At 39.1% G+C, this 14,538-nt stretch overlaps 1 long non-coding RNA gene across 1 annotated transcript in view; it reads right to left on the bottom strand.

Annotated features, from left to right (window-relative positions):
* LOC128078090 (uncharacterized) overlaps positions 1 to 4,308 on the bottom strand; it is a 30,191-nt gene extending 25,883 nt beyond the window's left edge. The window contains exon 1 of the long non-coding RNA XR_008205290.1: positions 4,248 to 4,308. This is a non-coding gene — a long non-coding RNA (uncharacterized LOC128078090). The remainder of the gene's footprint in view (positions 1 to 4,247) is intronic.
* Between the last annotated feature and the right edge of the window lie 10,230 nt (positions 4,309 to 14,538).

The following is a 14,538-nucleotide window of genomic DNA, read 5'->3' as shown; positions in this document are numbered from 1 at the left end:
ATTTGACCCATATTTTCCTCCCTAGTCATGCTTATGCAATGGGAAAAAATGCTACTTATATCTCTGCTTTATTTATGCTGTTCATACATACTGATTCTCAATCTGCAAGAGCTGTGAGAAAGAAGGTGGGATTTCTTGCCCCAGAAGAGAGTAACTAGCAGCAAAGATTAACTTCCAATCCAAATACAACTATTCCACAGCTAAAATAAAAGCAAATTAGTCACTTCATCAGCAATTAAGCTTCTCTAGAAGTGATACCTGAACTTCTATTCATCCAAGTCATTTTTATTTGCAAGGACTGTTTTTCCTGGAAGGACTGAAAACAAAAGATGATTCACAACATGCCAAACATCTGTAAATCTATTGTTTAGAACAAGACATTAGAGCGGAAGCGAGCAGCCTTCAATGCTGGGCACAGTAAGTTCTGATGAGTAACTAATAACTGCATTATTTTTAATAGCCTTCTGAGAGTCAGAAGTCAGCAGGAAATCCAATATTTCAGCTATTTGGATAAAACCATTCATTGCCTCTAGGGCATTGTTGTTTACTTGCCTCAAATGATAATTCCATCCTAACCAGGTATTCAGAAAATGTGTGATAGCAGAATTGATCAGTCAATGCATTCTGAACATTCTTTTCCAGAGGACTGAGAAATAATTAAGTAGTTCTTTCGCAACATCTTTTGGCTACACTGTCCCACCCACTAGATTCTTACAAGGATCAAGAATTATATCTATTATTGTCCCATTACAGCTCTTTCTCTGCAGACTTGAGCAAAATATTCACATCTATTTTTACTTTGTTTCGAGTAGGAGGTTACATTTTCTTCCCCATAGTACAACTCTGCATTCCTCCCAAGGAAAAGCATGTATAAATTGCAATTGCAAGGCAGTGACAACAGTAAATCTGAAAGCAAGCTCAGACCCCACTGCTCAAGTTTGTTTAAGCAAATGAATAAAGATCAAACTAGACGATCACGAATGAATGGACATAAGGAATTAGATATAGCCTTCACAGGAGTGTGCAGATCCATTTCTCCCAAGGATTACTACAAGCAGATGAAGAAGCCTCCTTCCAGGCCACGATTCATCTATAAGAACCTTCCTCCTGAGCAACTCACAAGGCTTCATAAAGAGTTTTTGGATCAGTTTTGTCTTCCATCCTCTTCTGCCTCACACAGTTCCTGGTTCTGCTGGACACAAGGTACTCCTGCACATCCTCTAGCATGCTGCATGTCCAAAGGAGCATGGTCACCAAGCAGCTACCAACTGCAGACAGCAAACTGCTCTGAGACAGACATTACACAGGTGGTACAAAAGGAGTGGCACTAGTGCCACATTTCCATGCTGTATTTCCCATCTTCAGAGGGGGATCTTCCAGATTCCCAGAAGTCAGCTGGGACTAGCAAATTGTAGAGTTGTGGCAACAAAAAAAAAATCCAGACAAATCTAAGATCTCTGTAAGAGAGCTGCATACTGTGCTCTTTGTTTGGTCTTCTACAAAATTAGAGGTTTCAGAATGCAGCTTTAATATAAAACCTAACTGTTTTGGTTCAGGCTTGCATCCAAATGTTATAAGGATCAGTTCAGCTAAAAGTTAAAGGGAGCAGTAAAGGTTTAACCATACTTTTTCCTTTGACAGTGAAATGTTTTGACTGGAAACAATTTATTTCAGAAGCCATCTTTTTGCTATATATACATATATGTATTCAGGCCACAGAACTGATCCCGACAGATCTTGCTGCAATAATAAATGTGGTGGGTACCCACTGTTTATTCTCAGTTTCAAGCAAGTGTACAATTTTACCATTAGGTGGCACCAGAGAATATTTTAACTTTTATACAAAGGGCCCTCTGAAACTGAAGTCTGGAACAGTCTTAAAGCAGATGTATCCACTAAAATTAAAAAACAGTCATCTTTGCTATGCATCTGAGCACTTTAATTACTTGACTATAAGCGATAGCTTTATACAGTTCATTGGGAATCAAGTTACAGCTAAAGCCATGATTTCTTTATTAGCAAGTTTCTTTTCTATTCACTATCACACATGAAAAACACTGTGTGAAGCTGCCATACAGTTCAGTTTAAGTGAGATGAACTGCTTTGTAGTGTTTCATTTGTCTTACTGAAAAGAGAAACATCGCTGCCCAAACAATTCCAAATATAAGGTATCAAAATAGCCTTCCAGGACTCTGTGCATATCTGGTACAGTTCCAGCTAGGTCTATGAATAATTTGCCAGTTAATGATCTCTTTTCTAGTTATGAAAGAATACTCTTTAGAATACTAAGGCAGGACATGGGCAGTAGCCATATGTTTCTGCTCGAATTCCAGCTAGACAAATGACCTGAAAATTGCTGTTGCAAGAACTTCTAAAACATATGGCTAAGTACAGGGAATTTGTTAGCTTCTTGTGTCAGATCCAAGAGTTTCCAATTATCAACAAAAGATGGCATACCAACCCAATTACTCCTGATATATTCCAGTCAAGACAGATTCCAAGTAACCATAGCTGTGTGGGTGTATGTGGTTTGAAATAACAGGAATCACTGAAAATTTAGTGTAAATAAAAAAAGTAGGCCTTCTACATATTACATCCAGACAAACGTGTCCCAGTGTGCTGAATGTGCTTTCAACAGGAAGCAGGAATTTTTAGGCTTTCTACCAAGGCTGATTTCAAGCCATCATAAACTATTAGAGGTACATTTACTTTCCAGAGTTACAGAAGAGTCCTGCAACAGCTTATTTATTTCATTTGTCAATAGAATGGGAAAAAAAAATACATTTCTTACATCAGGTAGCAAATATGTACCAAATCATTCTTTTTTAAAAATGATTAATTGCAGATGGCTTTAAGACAACATCCTTGTAGTGTTGAGTAAACATGAGGCTACAATTAACAGTCAGAGCATAAGAACATTATGCACATTACCAATTCATCTGAATGAGTAACAAAGACCAATCCCAGTTTTTTTACTCACATGAGCACTTAGATCCAGACTATGAAGACTTCCCACACAATGCCTTAACCTAAGAATCTCTAGATATTCTACTTAGCAATGGGAGATGAAAAATCCTACATTCCCGAAAAAATCATAACTATTAGAACTGCTAGCAAAAGAAAACATAAGGAACATACCTGTAAACTAAGTTGGGTTCCATATTTGTTCTGTCATCTTAAAAGCTACATAAACTCTTTCAAGGATTGCCCCCACTCCACTATATATACACTGATATATACAATATTCTTCAAAAAGATTTTCTCCAGGTTAGGTTTTTTAATTACACATTCTTCTTGCAATTAAGATAGATGTCTACATTCATGCTACAATTATATTTCAATTCAGACTTTTGAAAGACTGATTAAACTATTTACATTTACCTCCCAAGTACTGCAACAATTCTGAGATTTAAGCCATGGGTGGTAGCAGAACATATTAAATAATTACCCATAGGCAAGCCAATTAGTTACCTGAGATGCTTGCCCTTTTATTAGTCATAGCCTCAGTCACTTCAGATGCAGCTCCCCTTGGGACTAATTGTGCAACCCCTACCAGAAGGGAATTTACTCTCTGCACTGCATGCCTCTGCTCTGCTTCACTGGGAGTACAACCTGACTAAAGGCTACAGGAGCATCCCTAAGGTCCACCTGCCAAGGTACAAGCCAGAAGAAAAGTCCAGCTTCTGGGGAAGAGGAAAAACCCTCCAAAAGCTCAAGGAACTTTTCTTAGGACTTCCAGCCAGTCAAGCTAATCATCATGATGGAGACTGGTTCATTTCAACCAGACAGAACAGAAAGTTCAGGAAAATGATCCCAAAGCCCTTAGTAGTCTGAAAATGAAAATAATCACACTCACGAAAGATGTTTAAGTCAAGAAATGCAATCTTTTCCTGATGGCTCAGCAGCTGCTTTCATGAAGTTGAAAATCATTCACTTAACTAATCCTTCATCAGGTATCATGAATTTCAAGAGTAGCACCTGATCTACTAACAAAAAGGCAGCTTTTTAAACAACTCTGTGATCTAATGCATAATGATGGAAGAGGTAAACATACTGTAACTTCATATGCTATCTTGAACTACAGTAGGAAGATTCAAGACGACCATTCTGACCTTTGCTACCTAAACACTATCTGAATCTAGATGAAGGCTTTGTTTCTCCCAAACAAGATAAAAACTAATTTGTTGTTCTTTATCAGAGCAAATAATATCTGGCACTGTTCATAGGAATTTCCAATATTAACCCACCTGTAAACCAAGGAAAACATTTTCTCATAGCTCAGGAATCAGTGCCATGGTATCTCATTTGTAAGACACAGGAATGTTGCTTTTGAAACTCAATCTGGTATGAGCACATGGAAATTTAATGATTAGCCATTGTTTTATCTACTCCATAACAAAAAGTTTTCACAAAAATGTTCATGGTAGCTAACTAGCAATGCTTCCTTACCACTGGAATACCAGTAGTCAGCAGGTTTTCCAAAGCATCCTTACATCAAGTTCTCCTATTAAGACACGGAACAACTATACAGAAAACTGTCATGAGTCAGAACACCTCTATATAAGACAGCAAATCTACTTGCTACAAAACTAGTCCCAGTTGTCAACCTTGGGCTCTCAGACCTGCACCTATTAGAAACCAAATACTCCTCCGTTTCTTGCAGTGTGTTATACTTGCTTCCTGAAACACATTCTCACATGTTGCTGTTTGCAGTATACAACTGCTCCAACAGTACACTTAAATGCATAAATTATATTCGTGAGCCCACTGATATTGGTTAATTTATCCTTATACTTAAAGCCAAGCTGAAGCACTGTTGCTAATTACAGCTTCTTACAATTCTGTACTTAATTATCAGCTTCTAGGTATCTTAAAATCAAGAAACATACATCAGCAATAGCTTTAGTTATTTCAGAGCAGTTGTGTCCAGAATTTTCACCATATCAATGGAAAAATGTATATTAATGTACATGTGTACATGTACAGAGTGCCCACTCAAGGATCTGAATCCTGTTCTGCCTCCCTCTTGAGAGAGGGGATATTGCAGGTGAGTTCTCCAGCTGATTACTATATCTCACAGGAGATTCCAGCAATCTGTTCCTCTACAGCTATATAGGGTCATTCCAGTAACCTCATATCCACTGGTGGATTAATTATCTGTTAGACTACTTTTGTATATATCATGTACGTCATCTGCTCTCACCTCAAGACAAACATAACAGCTTTTGCCATTTTAGCACTAGTCACAGTATGTTACACAAAATGAAGGCAGGTAGGGTACAGACTATTTAACAAACAAATTAGCATGCAGCATCTGCATACAAGTCCTTGTATTGCACTGTTATCATGTTCTGTAAATAAGGGTCCCCAACTCAATATTTTCTTACAACAGAATCACACAGAATCACAGAATCACCTGGGTTGGAAGGGACCTCAAGGATCATGTAGTTCCAACCCCCCTGCCTAGCAGGGCCACCAAACGTACACATTCAGATCAGGTTGCCCAGGACCCCGTCCAACCTGGCCTTGAACACGTCCAAGGACAGGGCATCCACAACCTCCCTGGGCAGCCCGTTCCAGGGCCTAACCACTCTCCTTGTAAAGAACTTCCCCCTAACATCCAACCTAAATCTTCCCTCCTTCAACTTGGATCCATTTCCCCTAGTCCTGCTGTTGTCAGCCCTTTTGAAGAGTTTACTCCCCTCCTGGGTGTAGGTTCCCTTCAGGTATTGATAGGCTGCAATGAGGTCACCCCACAGCCTTCTCTTCTCCAGGCTGAACAAGCCCAACTCCCTCAGCCTGTCCTCATAGGGGAGGTGCTCCAGCCCCTTGATCATCTTAGTCGCCCTCCTCTGGACCCTTTCCAAGATCTCTATGTCTTTCTTGTACTGAGGGCTCCACACCTGGACACAGTACTCCAGATGGGGCCTCACAAGAGCCAAGTAGAGAGGGACAATCACCTCCCTCTCCCTGCTGACCACCCCTCTCCTGATGGAGCCCAGGATCCCATTTGCCTTTCGAGCTGCCAGAGCGCACTGCTGGCTCATGTTCAGTCTCTCGTCCATCAGGACCCCCAGGTCCTTCTCTGCCGAGCTGCTCTCAAGGACCACTCCTCCCAGCCTGTACGGGTGCCTGGGGTTCTTCCGGCCCAAATGCAAAACCTTGCACTTTGCCGTGTTGAACCTCATTAGGTTCACCCGAGCCCAGCCCTCCAGCCTGTCAAGGTCCCTCTGCATGGCATCCCTTCCTTCCACCGTATCAACCGCACCACTCAGCTTGGTGTCGTCAGCAAACTTGCTGAGGGTGCACTCAATTCCCTCATCGATGTCATTAATAAAGATGTTAAAGAGCACCGGTCCCAAGACAGACCCTTGGGGGACACCACTTGTTACCGGCCTCCACCTGGACATAGAGCCATTGACCACCACCCTCTGTCTGCGGCCTTTCAACCAATTGCTTATCCATCGGGTCGTCCACCCATCAAATCCACTTCCCTCCAATTTGGAGATGAGGATGTGGTGGGGGACCACAACACTCTGAAATCACACCATTCTTCAACTCCACCAGCTCTAATAGTGTCTATCCCTTGCAGGATGGCTATAGAAGGATACTGCTCTTTGTTAGTTGGAATCACTGCCACAACACTTAAGCATAATTTAGTCAGCCGTGGTTTTGCATTGTATATTTTAATATCTGTTTATTTTAAATATCCAGAAGAGTCAGATAAGACACAGACTATTTTACTAAAGAATGCATAACATTCTTAGAGTAAAATGTACAAGACTCCCACAACTATTTAAGTTAATAATTAAAAGGCCTTCCCCTAGGGTTAACCAAGTCAAGTTAGTAATTCAACTCATTTAAAAGAGCACATACTAAGGTAAAAAAAAAAAAAAAAAGAATGGAAGACTAATTACTTTGTATTTCATCCATGCATCACTCTGTACTACAGCTGCATACAGAAGTACAGTATCACTGAACTCTGATAGTTATAAAACAAAGTACAGCAAGCCCCACAATTCAATATGCAGGTATGTCTCCTAGAGCTATCTGAGGCTCTCTGAGAAGCTTGAATGGCTTTTAACTATCCCATTGGCTTCACCAGTTTCAACACCGCATCACTCTGAAAGCATGCAGACTGGTACACATACACACACTTGTGAAGTCCCTTGCATGTTGTGTCTTCATTGTAGAAAACTGTGGCTAACAGCCCTAGACAGCCACTGCTCCAAGCTACACTTAAAAAGCAAATTCATTTTTACTGATGTTGTTCACAGCTCTGCAGAAAGACTAAACCATGGAGAAGCCAAAGGCAGTGGTTTCTGCACACTGTCACTGGAATAAACTAGGTGGTTAATTTTTATTTTAAATGAACAGAAAATGAACGTCTACTTTCAACCTTTTTTATAAACTCATTTATGTATACTCCCCTACGCAGACTAAATACAGAGAGACAATTCAAGCAGGCAACATTTTAGCCCTTTGGGAAGTACATCTGTTCCTTCTGCTGCCAGAAAAACATCACATTAGTGTGGTCAGCCTCACAGATGATGACTATTCACTTGATTTGAACATGTAGCTTTAGGGAAGAGACTACTTGCTGCCTCTGTTAGCCAACAGTGTTTCCATGCCAAACCTAACTCTACCCTCATGCCCTCTCTAGTAGAAATTGAGAGCATTACGCAAAACAAGAGAAAATGAGGAACTCAAGTTACCATAGCAGAGGTTCTATATTTCCTAAAGACTCTGACTAGCACTCCATGCAAGTGACCAACTCAGAAAACAATACGGGAGGAAAGTGGAGGAACCCCCAAAAATATGTGGAACACAATCCTAATAAAAAAAGTGAAGCTCAAAAAAAAAAAATGCAAGAGCACAGCACCTAACTAAAAAAACAGAAAATGAGAGATTGGAAAGAAACAGATGATTCTAGAACAAACTAGTAAATGATTTTTAAATGTGTATGGCTTAAAGAATAGCCAGATTTGTGAAGAGCATGTTACAGATTCCCATACAGAGAACTAACAGATGTGATTTATCTTGGAATAGTAAGATAAACCATTAGTGAAGTCCCATATAATGTTCTTGTACCAAACTAGACAACGGCACATAGAAAAAGCATTTGGAATAAGATCATGTAACAGTTTGGAAAAACAAATACAGACAAAAACAGTACACAATTCCTGCATAAAGACAAAAACAGAAGAAGACTGAATTAAGTAAATAGGATTTTTCAAAGGCAAGTTCACTCCCATGGTCAGAACAGGGCCACTTGCATAGTGCTGCTCATGGTCATGTCCTGAATTGAATCTGTTCATGACTCCAAGCACAAGTTCACGTCCACAGCCTCCTGTCTGTTCATCATTTGAGTGTTCCTTTAAAAGAAAGGCCATCAATCAGACAACCCTGCTATCTGCAGCCACAATACATTTGGAGATTAATCTAAAGGCAACACCAATTGTTTACAGAAAAAAATAGAAGGAATCATTCAGAAAAGAAAGCTAGAAGTATCACTTGAGCTGTAATTAAGATGAACTCTGCCAATGTGTGATCCTTGTAATCACAGAATAAACCCAGGTTTCACTTCAATTCTCATAGCTCATGCAGTAAGATAGAAAGCATTTCTACACTATTATCCCAATAAGTTTTACTTTGAGGTTTTTTTTTCCCCCATCTTTTCTGAAAGAGATGTAATACAAATATTAACCCAGAAAGCATCAACACTTTTTCTTTAGCATCTAAAACATATGAGGATCAAGAGTCAAGCATTTATTAAGCAACGTAAAACACTTTTCGGTATTACCAAAGGACATTTGATATACTGATATACCTGGATCAAATCTTCATCTGTTGCATGTGCAAATGCATCTACTTCAGCATGTCCACGTAAAAACATCCATGTGCGAAATGTATTTCTCCATGCCTGCTGAAGTTCTTGGATATTTACAGTCACTAACCTGATAAAACACTATTACAGACTTGTTTTAGGAATGTAATTCAGTCATTTCACTGCTTCCTGTCTCTGCCTCTGTGGGCTAGTAAACTCAACTTCAACAGTATGGTTACATTAACCTAGCTTTTCTCGCCATTACTATGATGTTTTTCTTTCTTCTGAGTACTGTGAGTCATTTCCTTAAACCTTTTGCTGGTTTGGCTGCAGCCTTTAGGATACTAGGAACTGCCTGTGCTCCTCTTCCACTTTGGGTTTTAATTCCACTGTGAGCTAGAACTGGTCCTCTGTTTCACAGGTTTTATCTAAGGTATTTTTGTTGAAATAACTACAATTTGACCTAATGCTGAAGTCATCCAAACACAGCTGTCAGTACAACTTCTTTGAAGCCAAAGTAGCTTACGCTCACAGAGAGTCTGAGCCTTATGTTCTATTATCAATTCTGATAAAGCCCTTGCAGATGACTAGCTGTTTCCCATGCTTGAAAATATGGCTGTACTACTGAACTTGGGAAATAAGTGGAAAGAAATTCTTCACAGCTATGGCAGTTCCTCTACAAACACCCAAGGCTTGACAACGGAGTCAAGACCAAAAGAACAAGAATGTCAGTGCATGAAGTTGTTAACTTCTGAATGTAAGTCCCTTTCATTTCTTTCCTGACCAGATCACACAGAACCCATAGAAATGGTTAATAAATAAATCCAGATGTAGAATACAGTCCTCCTGAAAGATATAGCTCAAGACAACAGGTCAAGCAGAGATAAAGATCAAGCAAATTTGCTCTCAGTCATGTTTGAAGCAGCTGGGTGCCAGGCTGCTTGCAGTGCTGAAGTGATTCTAGTTGATTCTAGACTTGAAAACACTGTGGAAAAGCATAAGGTACCACAGGCACCTGTGTAAGGCCTTCCACAGTAAAAACACTACACAGACAAGGGAAAAAAAAAGTCACTGCTGAGTAGGTAAGAAATATGACCCTATATAAGGCCAGTATACTGATCAATAAAGTACTCTGGCTTCTCACTGTTTTACAAGCACCAATGGGAATGGTGTACAGTTTAAACACTACAGCAACCATCCACAAATCTAAATTCCCCCCTTCATGGCCCAACATGCCAACTCATTGAGATCAGGCCTGCTTGCTTCAGACAAATGCACAGAAAAGCTTACACCACTCTCTTTCCAGCCATAGCACGTTTAGAACATCAGTCAGACCAGTTTTTCCAAAAATTTATTCACAAAGTATTCCTTGCCTCTAACAGGCAAACACCCAAAAGTGGAAAAACCTTCCTATCTCCCACTTCTGTAGTAAATAATAATAAAAAAAATCAAGTTTCTAGATACTTACAGATACTCACACAACAATACACACAGCTCAGATACTGCTTTATACTTACACAACAATACACACAGCTCAGATACTGCTTTCCACAAAGGTAGATGGAGCATACACAGTTACGTAGAATTTACGGTACTAGCTATGCAAGTGGCAAGTAGAAAGCATAATATAGAACACTATCTCCTAAAATTTTTGCCTGCTCTGAATGGGTATAACAACACTCAATTGCATGAAGATGATAGCTTGCAAAATGAAGACTTCAACCACCAGCTTTTCACTGCTCATTATAAGACAGTCTCTCTGCCTCTGAGCACTTGCATGCCTTCTCATTAGGACAAGAAGGTTTTTCTTTTTAGTTCACAGTCATTTCTTGAAGCTTTAAGATCTCTCATTACACTTCCTTTACCAGAAGATGTAAGTCTACTTTGAATTTGAACAAATACTAAATTAATATTTCCAGGATTCATACAACCAAAAACTAAAGAAGAAACATAATAGAATTGAATTAAGACTACAAGTTATTTTCAAGCCTAGCTTTTCCCAAGCAATTCATTCACTCTAAATCAACAACTTACTTGAAATAAAACAAAGAAATTCTTCAATAGCTAAAGGAAAAAGGTAGTAAGAACTCACACATTTTTATTTTGATATAAGAATTAATTCCCTTTGATTTACTCAGGTACATACCAATATAAAGTAGACATAAGCACCTGATAAAGAAATGCTAGAAATTCAAAAGTAGTAGCATTTTTCACCATGGGAATAAGCAAACATCCAGAGTTAAGGGGAAAAGAGAAATAGACACCAGAGCTTCACAACAACACTATGATGCTGCAACACAATGGAAAGTACTACAATAATAGCAGAGTTGCACAGTCCCAGACTACAGAAAATGAGTACAAGCACAAATGCAGCAGCCATCAACACAGACACAAAGGAACAAAAACTACTTACCATTAGAAGGCCTCCAGCAGGCAAGGACTTCCAGCAAGACAGCTTCACCTCCCCCTGCTACCTCTTAAATGAGATCTGGGAAGGGGTGGATCCTGGCTCCATCCTTTCCACTCACTCAGATGCATTGAATGCACCTGAGCTCCCCTGGGTTCCCATCAGGTGCTCAATCACTGGTTCAGGCCATGACTTACATTTCCACCACAGAAGCTAACAAAGTCTGCCAGTTTTCTTTTCCTAATAACTAGAATTCCTTGCCTGCATCACACTAAAATATGGTAAAGTCCAATCTAAAGCTTAGAAATATTTCAATTCAAACATTTCAGTCATAATTAAGTAATCTAAGTGTGCAGTATAAACACTTGTGAGGAAGGCTCATTTTCAAAAAGAAAAGAGAGCCATCTGATGACATGCATTCTAAAATATGAAGTTGCTATTCAAGAGCCAGAAGAGCAGGACTAATCTGTAAGGCAGAACAAGACAGGAACATTGGTCAACAAATCTTACTAACTCAAGTGCAATTCCATGTGTATAAGCGTAATTACTTAAGTCAAACAGGACAAGCAAGGTCCTATCAACAGGATCAGACATGGAACAGTGATCAATCACTAAAACTCATCGTAGAAACAACAGCAAAAAACAAAAGATACATCCGCATACCTCCAACACAAGCCAAAATCCAGCCAAGAAACAAAAACAAGAAAACAAATTTCATTCTGATACAATACAAAACAAGAGCTAAGGCTTGGGGTTGAGCTTAAATAGATCTCCCAAGCCCATGGGTGGAGACTGTAGGTGGAGCCCCAGGTGAGGCAGGTTGGGGCAGTTAGAGCATATTAGTGCACTCAGGTGCACTAACTGCCTGTTTTGACAGCGTATGTCAGAACACAACCATCATGGACTGAGATATGAATAGCTGTGTGAAATAACAGAAAGCGTATTTCAATCATTCCTTCTAGATTTTTTAAATGGTCACTCACAAAGTGCTAGCAAACCAGGCCAAACCATGACAGTATTAAACCTATTAAAGTTAAAGAAAACAAACAAAGAAAAAAAAAAATCATCAAATTACAATTTGCTGTTTGATTTCTGGTGGATAAGAACAGCTGATCTTAGCAGCTATTTATCTTGCTACTGGTAGAAATATAGGAACTACGGCAGCCATTTTGCACAACATGAAAGCCTTGAATGCCTTGGGGTGCCTGTACATGTAAAGGAGACCCTCTCTTAGTTGATGGAACATTATAATAATGTAGTGAATTGCATATGCACATATAACTGGAAAAATAGATGTTATCAATGTGCCATTGGTAACTGCAGCATTTCAGCTGTGTGGGATAATAAAAGTACAAACTACGTGTACAAACATAAGCAAATTAAAAAAAAAAAAAAAAAAAAAAAAAGGCCAGAGTTATATAAATAAAGAAGGTTGAATCATTTGGAGCCAGAAACCAGAAACCACTGTAATGTTATTTCCACCGATATAGGAAAAAGTTTAAGTATATAGTTGACATCAAGTGAAGATAAACTCTCCTCAGTGGTCAAGTAATTCCAGAATCATGGAATGTCCCAGTTTGGAAGGGATTTCAACGATCATGAATCTCCAAACCCCCTGCTACAGTCAGGCAGGGCCACAATCTCCACATTTAATACTAGACCAGGCTGCCCAGTGCCTCATCCAACCTGGCCTTGAACTGCTCCAGGGACAGGGCATCCACAGCCTCTCTGAGCAGCCTGTGCCAGCACCTCACCACTCTCATAGTAAAGAACTTCCCCCTGACATCCAACCTAAATCTCCCTTCCTAACAAAACAAAATGATTTTTAGATACCCTCTCCAGACTTGCCCAGTCATTCGTGTCTTAAATCTTCCCACTTTAATCAAGTACAATTGCTTTTGCTCTAATTCTTTTTCTAACAAGGAAGAAAAATTATGTAATAAAGATACATATTTGGTCATTTTTGAGAAAATGAAACCTTGAAAAATTCAGACACAATTTTTTTCTTTAATGTTCGTAACAATAAATGTCATAAGCAGTCACTACAAAATGCATGTATGTATTCATGACCAGGTGATGACTTTCTAAAGATATCATTAGGAAAACACAGACACATTGGCAGAATTTGAATTGTCATAGTAATCACAGTAGATAGACTGTTGTGTTACTGTGACAGAGAAAGAAAGTCTGCAGACTGGTGGGTAACAGCAGAGGCCATACCTGAGGGTTTGAACAGAATTTAAATCCCATTTCCTGTAACATTCCAATACAATATAGCTAAAACTGACAAAGAAATGGCATGCAAATAGGTGAATAAACCTCACTGTGCAAGATCGTTGTCATTGTTTTGGTGTGAAAATGGAATGGTGTATAAGATAGGGCTGCAATAGTTTGTCCTGGAACTGTGTCTGTTCAGTGTTTTGCTGACAGCATTGGTGAAGAAACTAAGAATATGCTTCTTAGGGGCATAAAAAAATAAAATGCAGAAGTACAGCACTAGCACAAATATATGTAAAGAAAAAAAAATGGAAAACAGTCTTAAAAAGAAAATATGAAATTCAGCAGGGACAAGCCCAAGAGGTCATACTGATGAAGAGTAAACAATGTCACAAATCCACAGTGAACAACAGCAAGGTAGACAGTAGATTTTCAGAAGGACACCTAGGGATTATAGTGGAGCAGCACAAACCAATAATGTCACACAGAAGAGACAGAACAAACATGATGCAGAGATGAATAAGCAGGTATGAGACATAAGGTAAGATCATGCAGTTATGTTCACCTCTGGTAATGCTTCAGCTGGTATTTTCTCTCCAGTTTTGTGCTTTGCATTTCAAGAAGGCTGTAGGCTGTTGTGGAAAGAGTTTGTTGGAGAGCAACAAGAGATAATACCTCTGAATGGGCTGGAAGACTTAGGATTAACTGATTTGAATTGCAGCAAGTAGTATTCAGGTCACTTATTGTGGAGAAAAAGTACTTCCTGATGGTAAGTGAAGCACAGGAATTTCCTAGAGAGGTCACGGAGACCTCATCATTAGAAATTGTCAAGAAGATAAACAAATATATTTTCAGAAATGAACTCAGCATAGTTAAGAGATGGACTAGATAACCTTTTTGAGATCTCTTTCAATTTCTTTTTTATAGTTCCACGATTAAATGTAATTATAAAGATGTTTCAGAAACCTCTCTGCTCTTACAGTTAGAAAAAATTATCTTGGGAATTTCTATGGGTGGAAAAGTTTTTATAATAGCTGTGGAGAACCTCTTATTTATTTGCTGGTGTGCCTTAAGTACACAGTATATT

Source organism: Tympanuchus pallidicinctus, unplaced genomic scaffold (assembly GCF_026119805.1).
Source record: "Tympanuchus pallidicinctus isolate F22 unplaced genomic scaffold, pur_lepc_1.0 scaffold16, whole genome shotgun sequence".
Classification (NCBI taxonomy): domain Eukaryota; kingdom Metazoa; phylum Chordata; class Aves; order Galliformes; family Phasianidae; genus Tympanuchus; species Tympanuchus pallidicinctus.
Note: the sequence above shows the minus strand (reverse complement) of the source record. Positions and strands in the feature narration are given on the sequence as shown.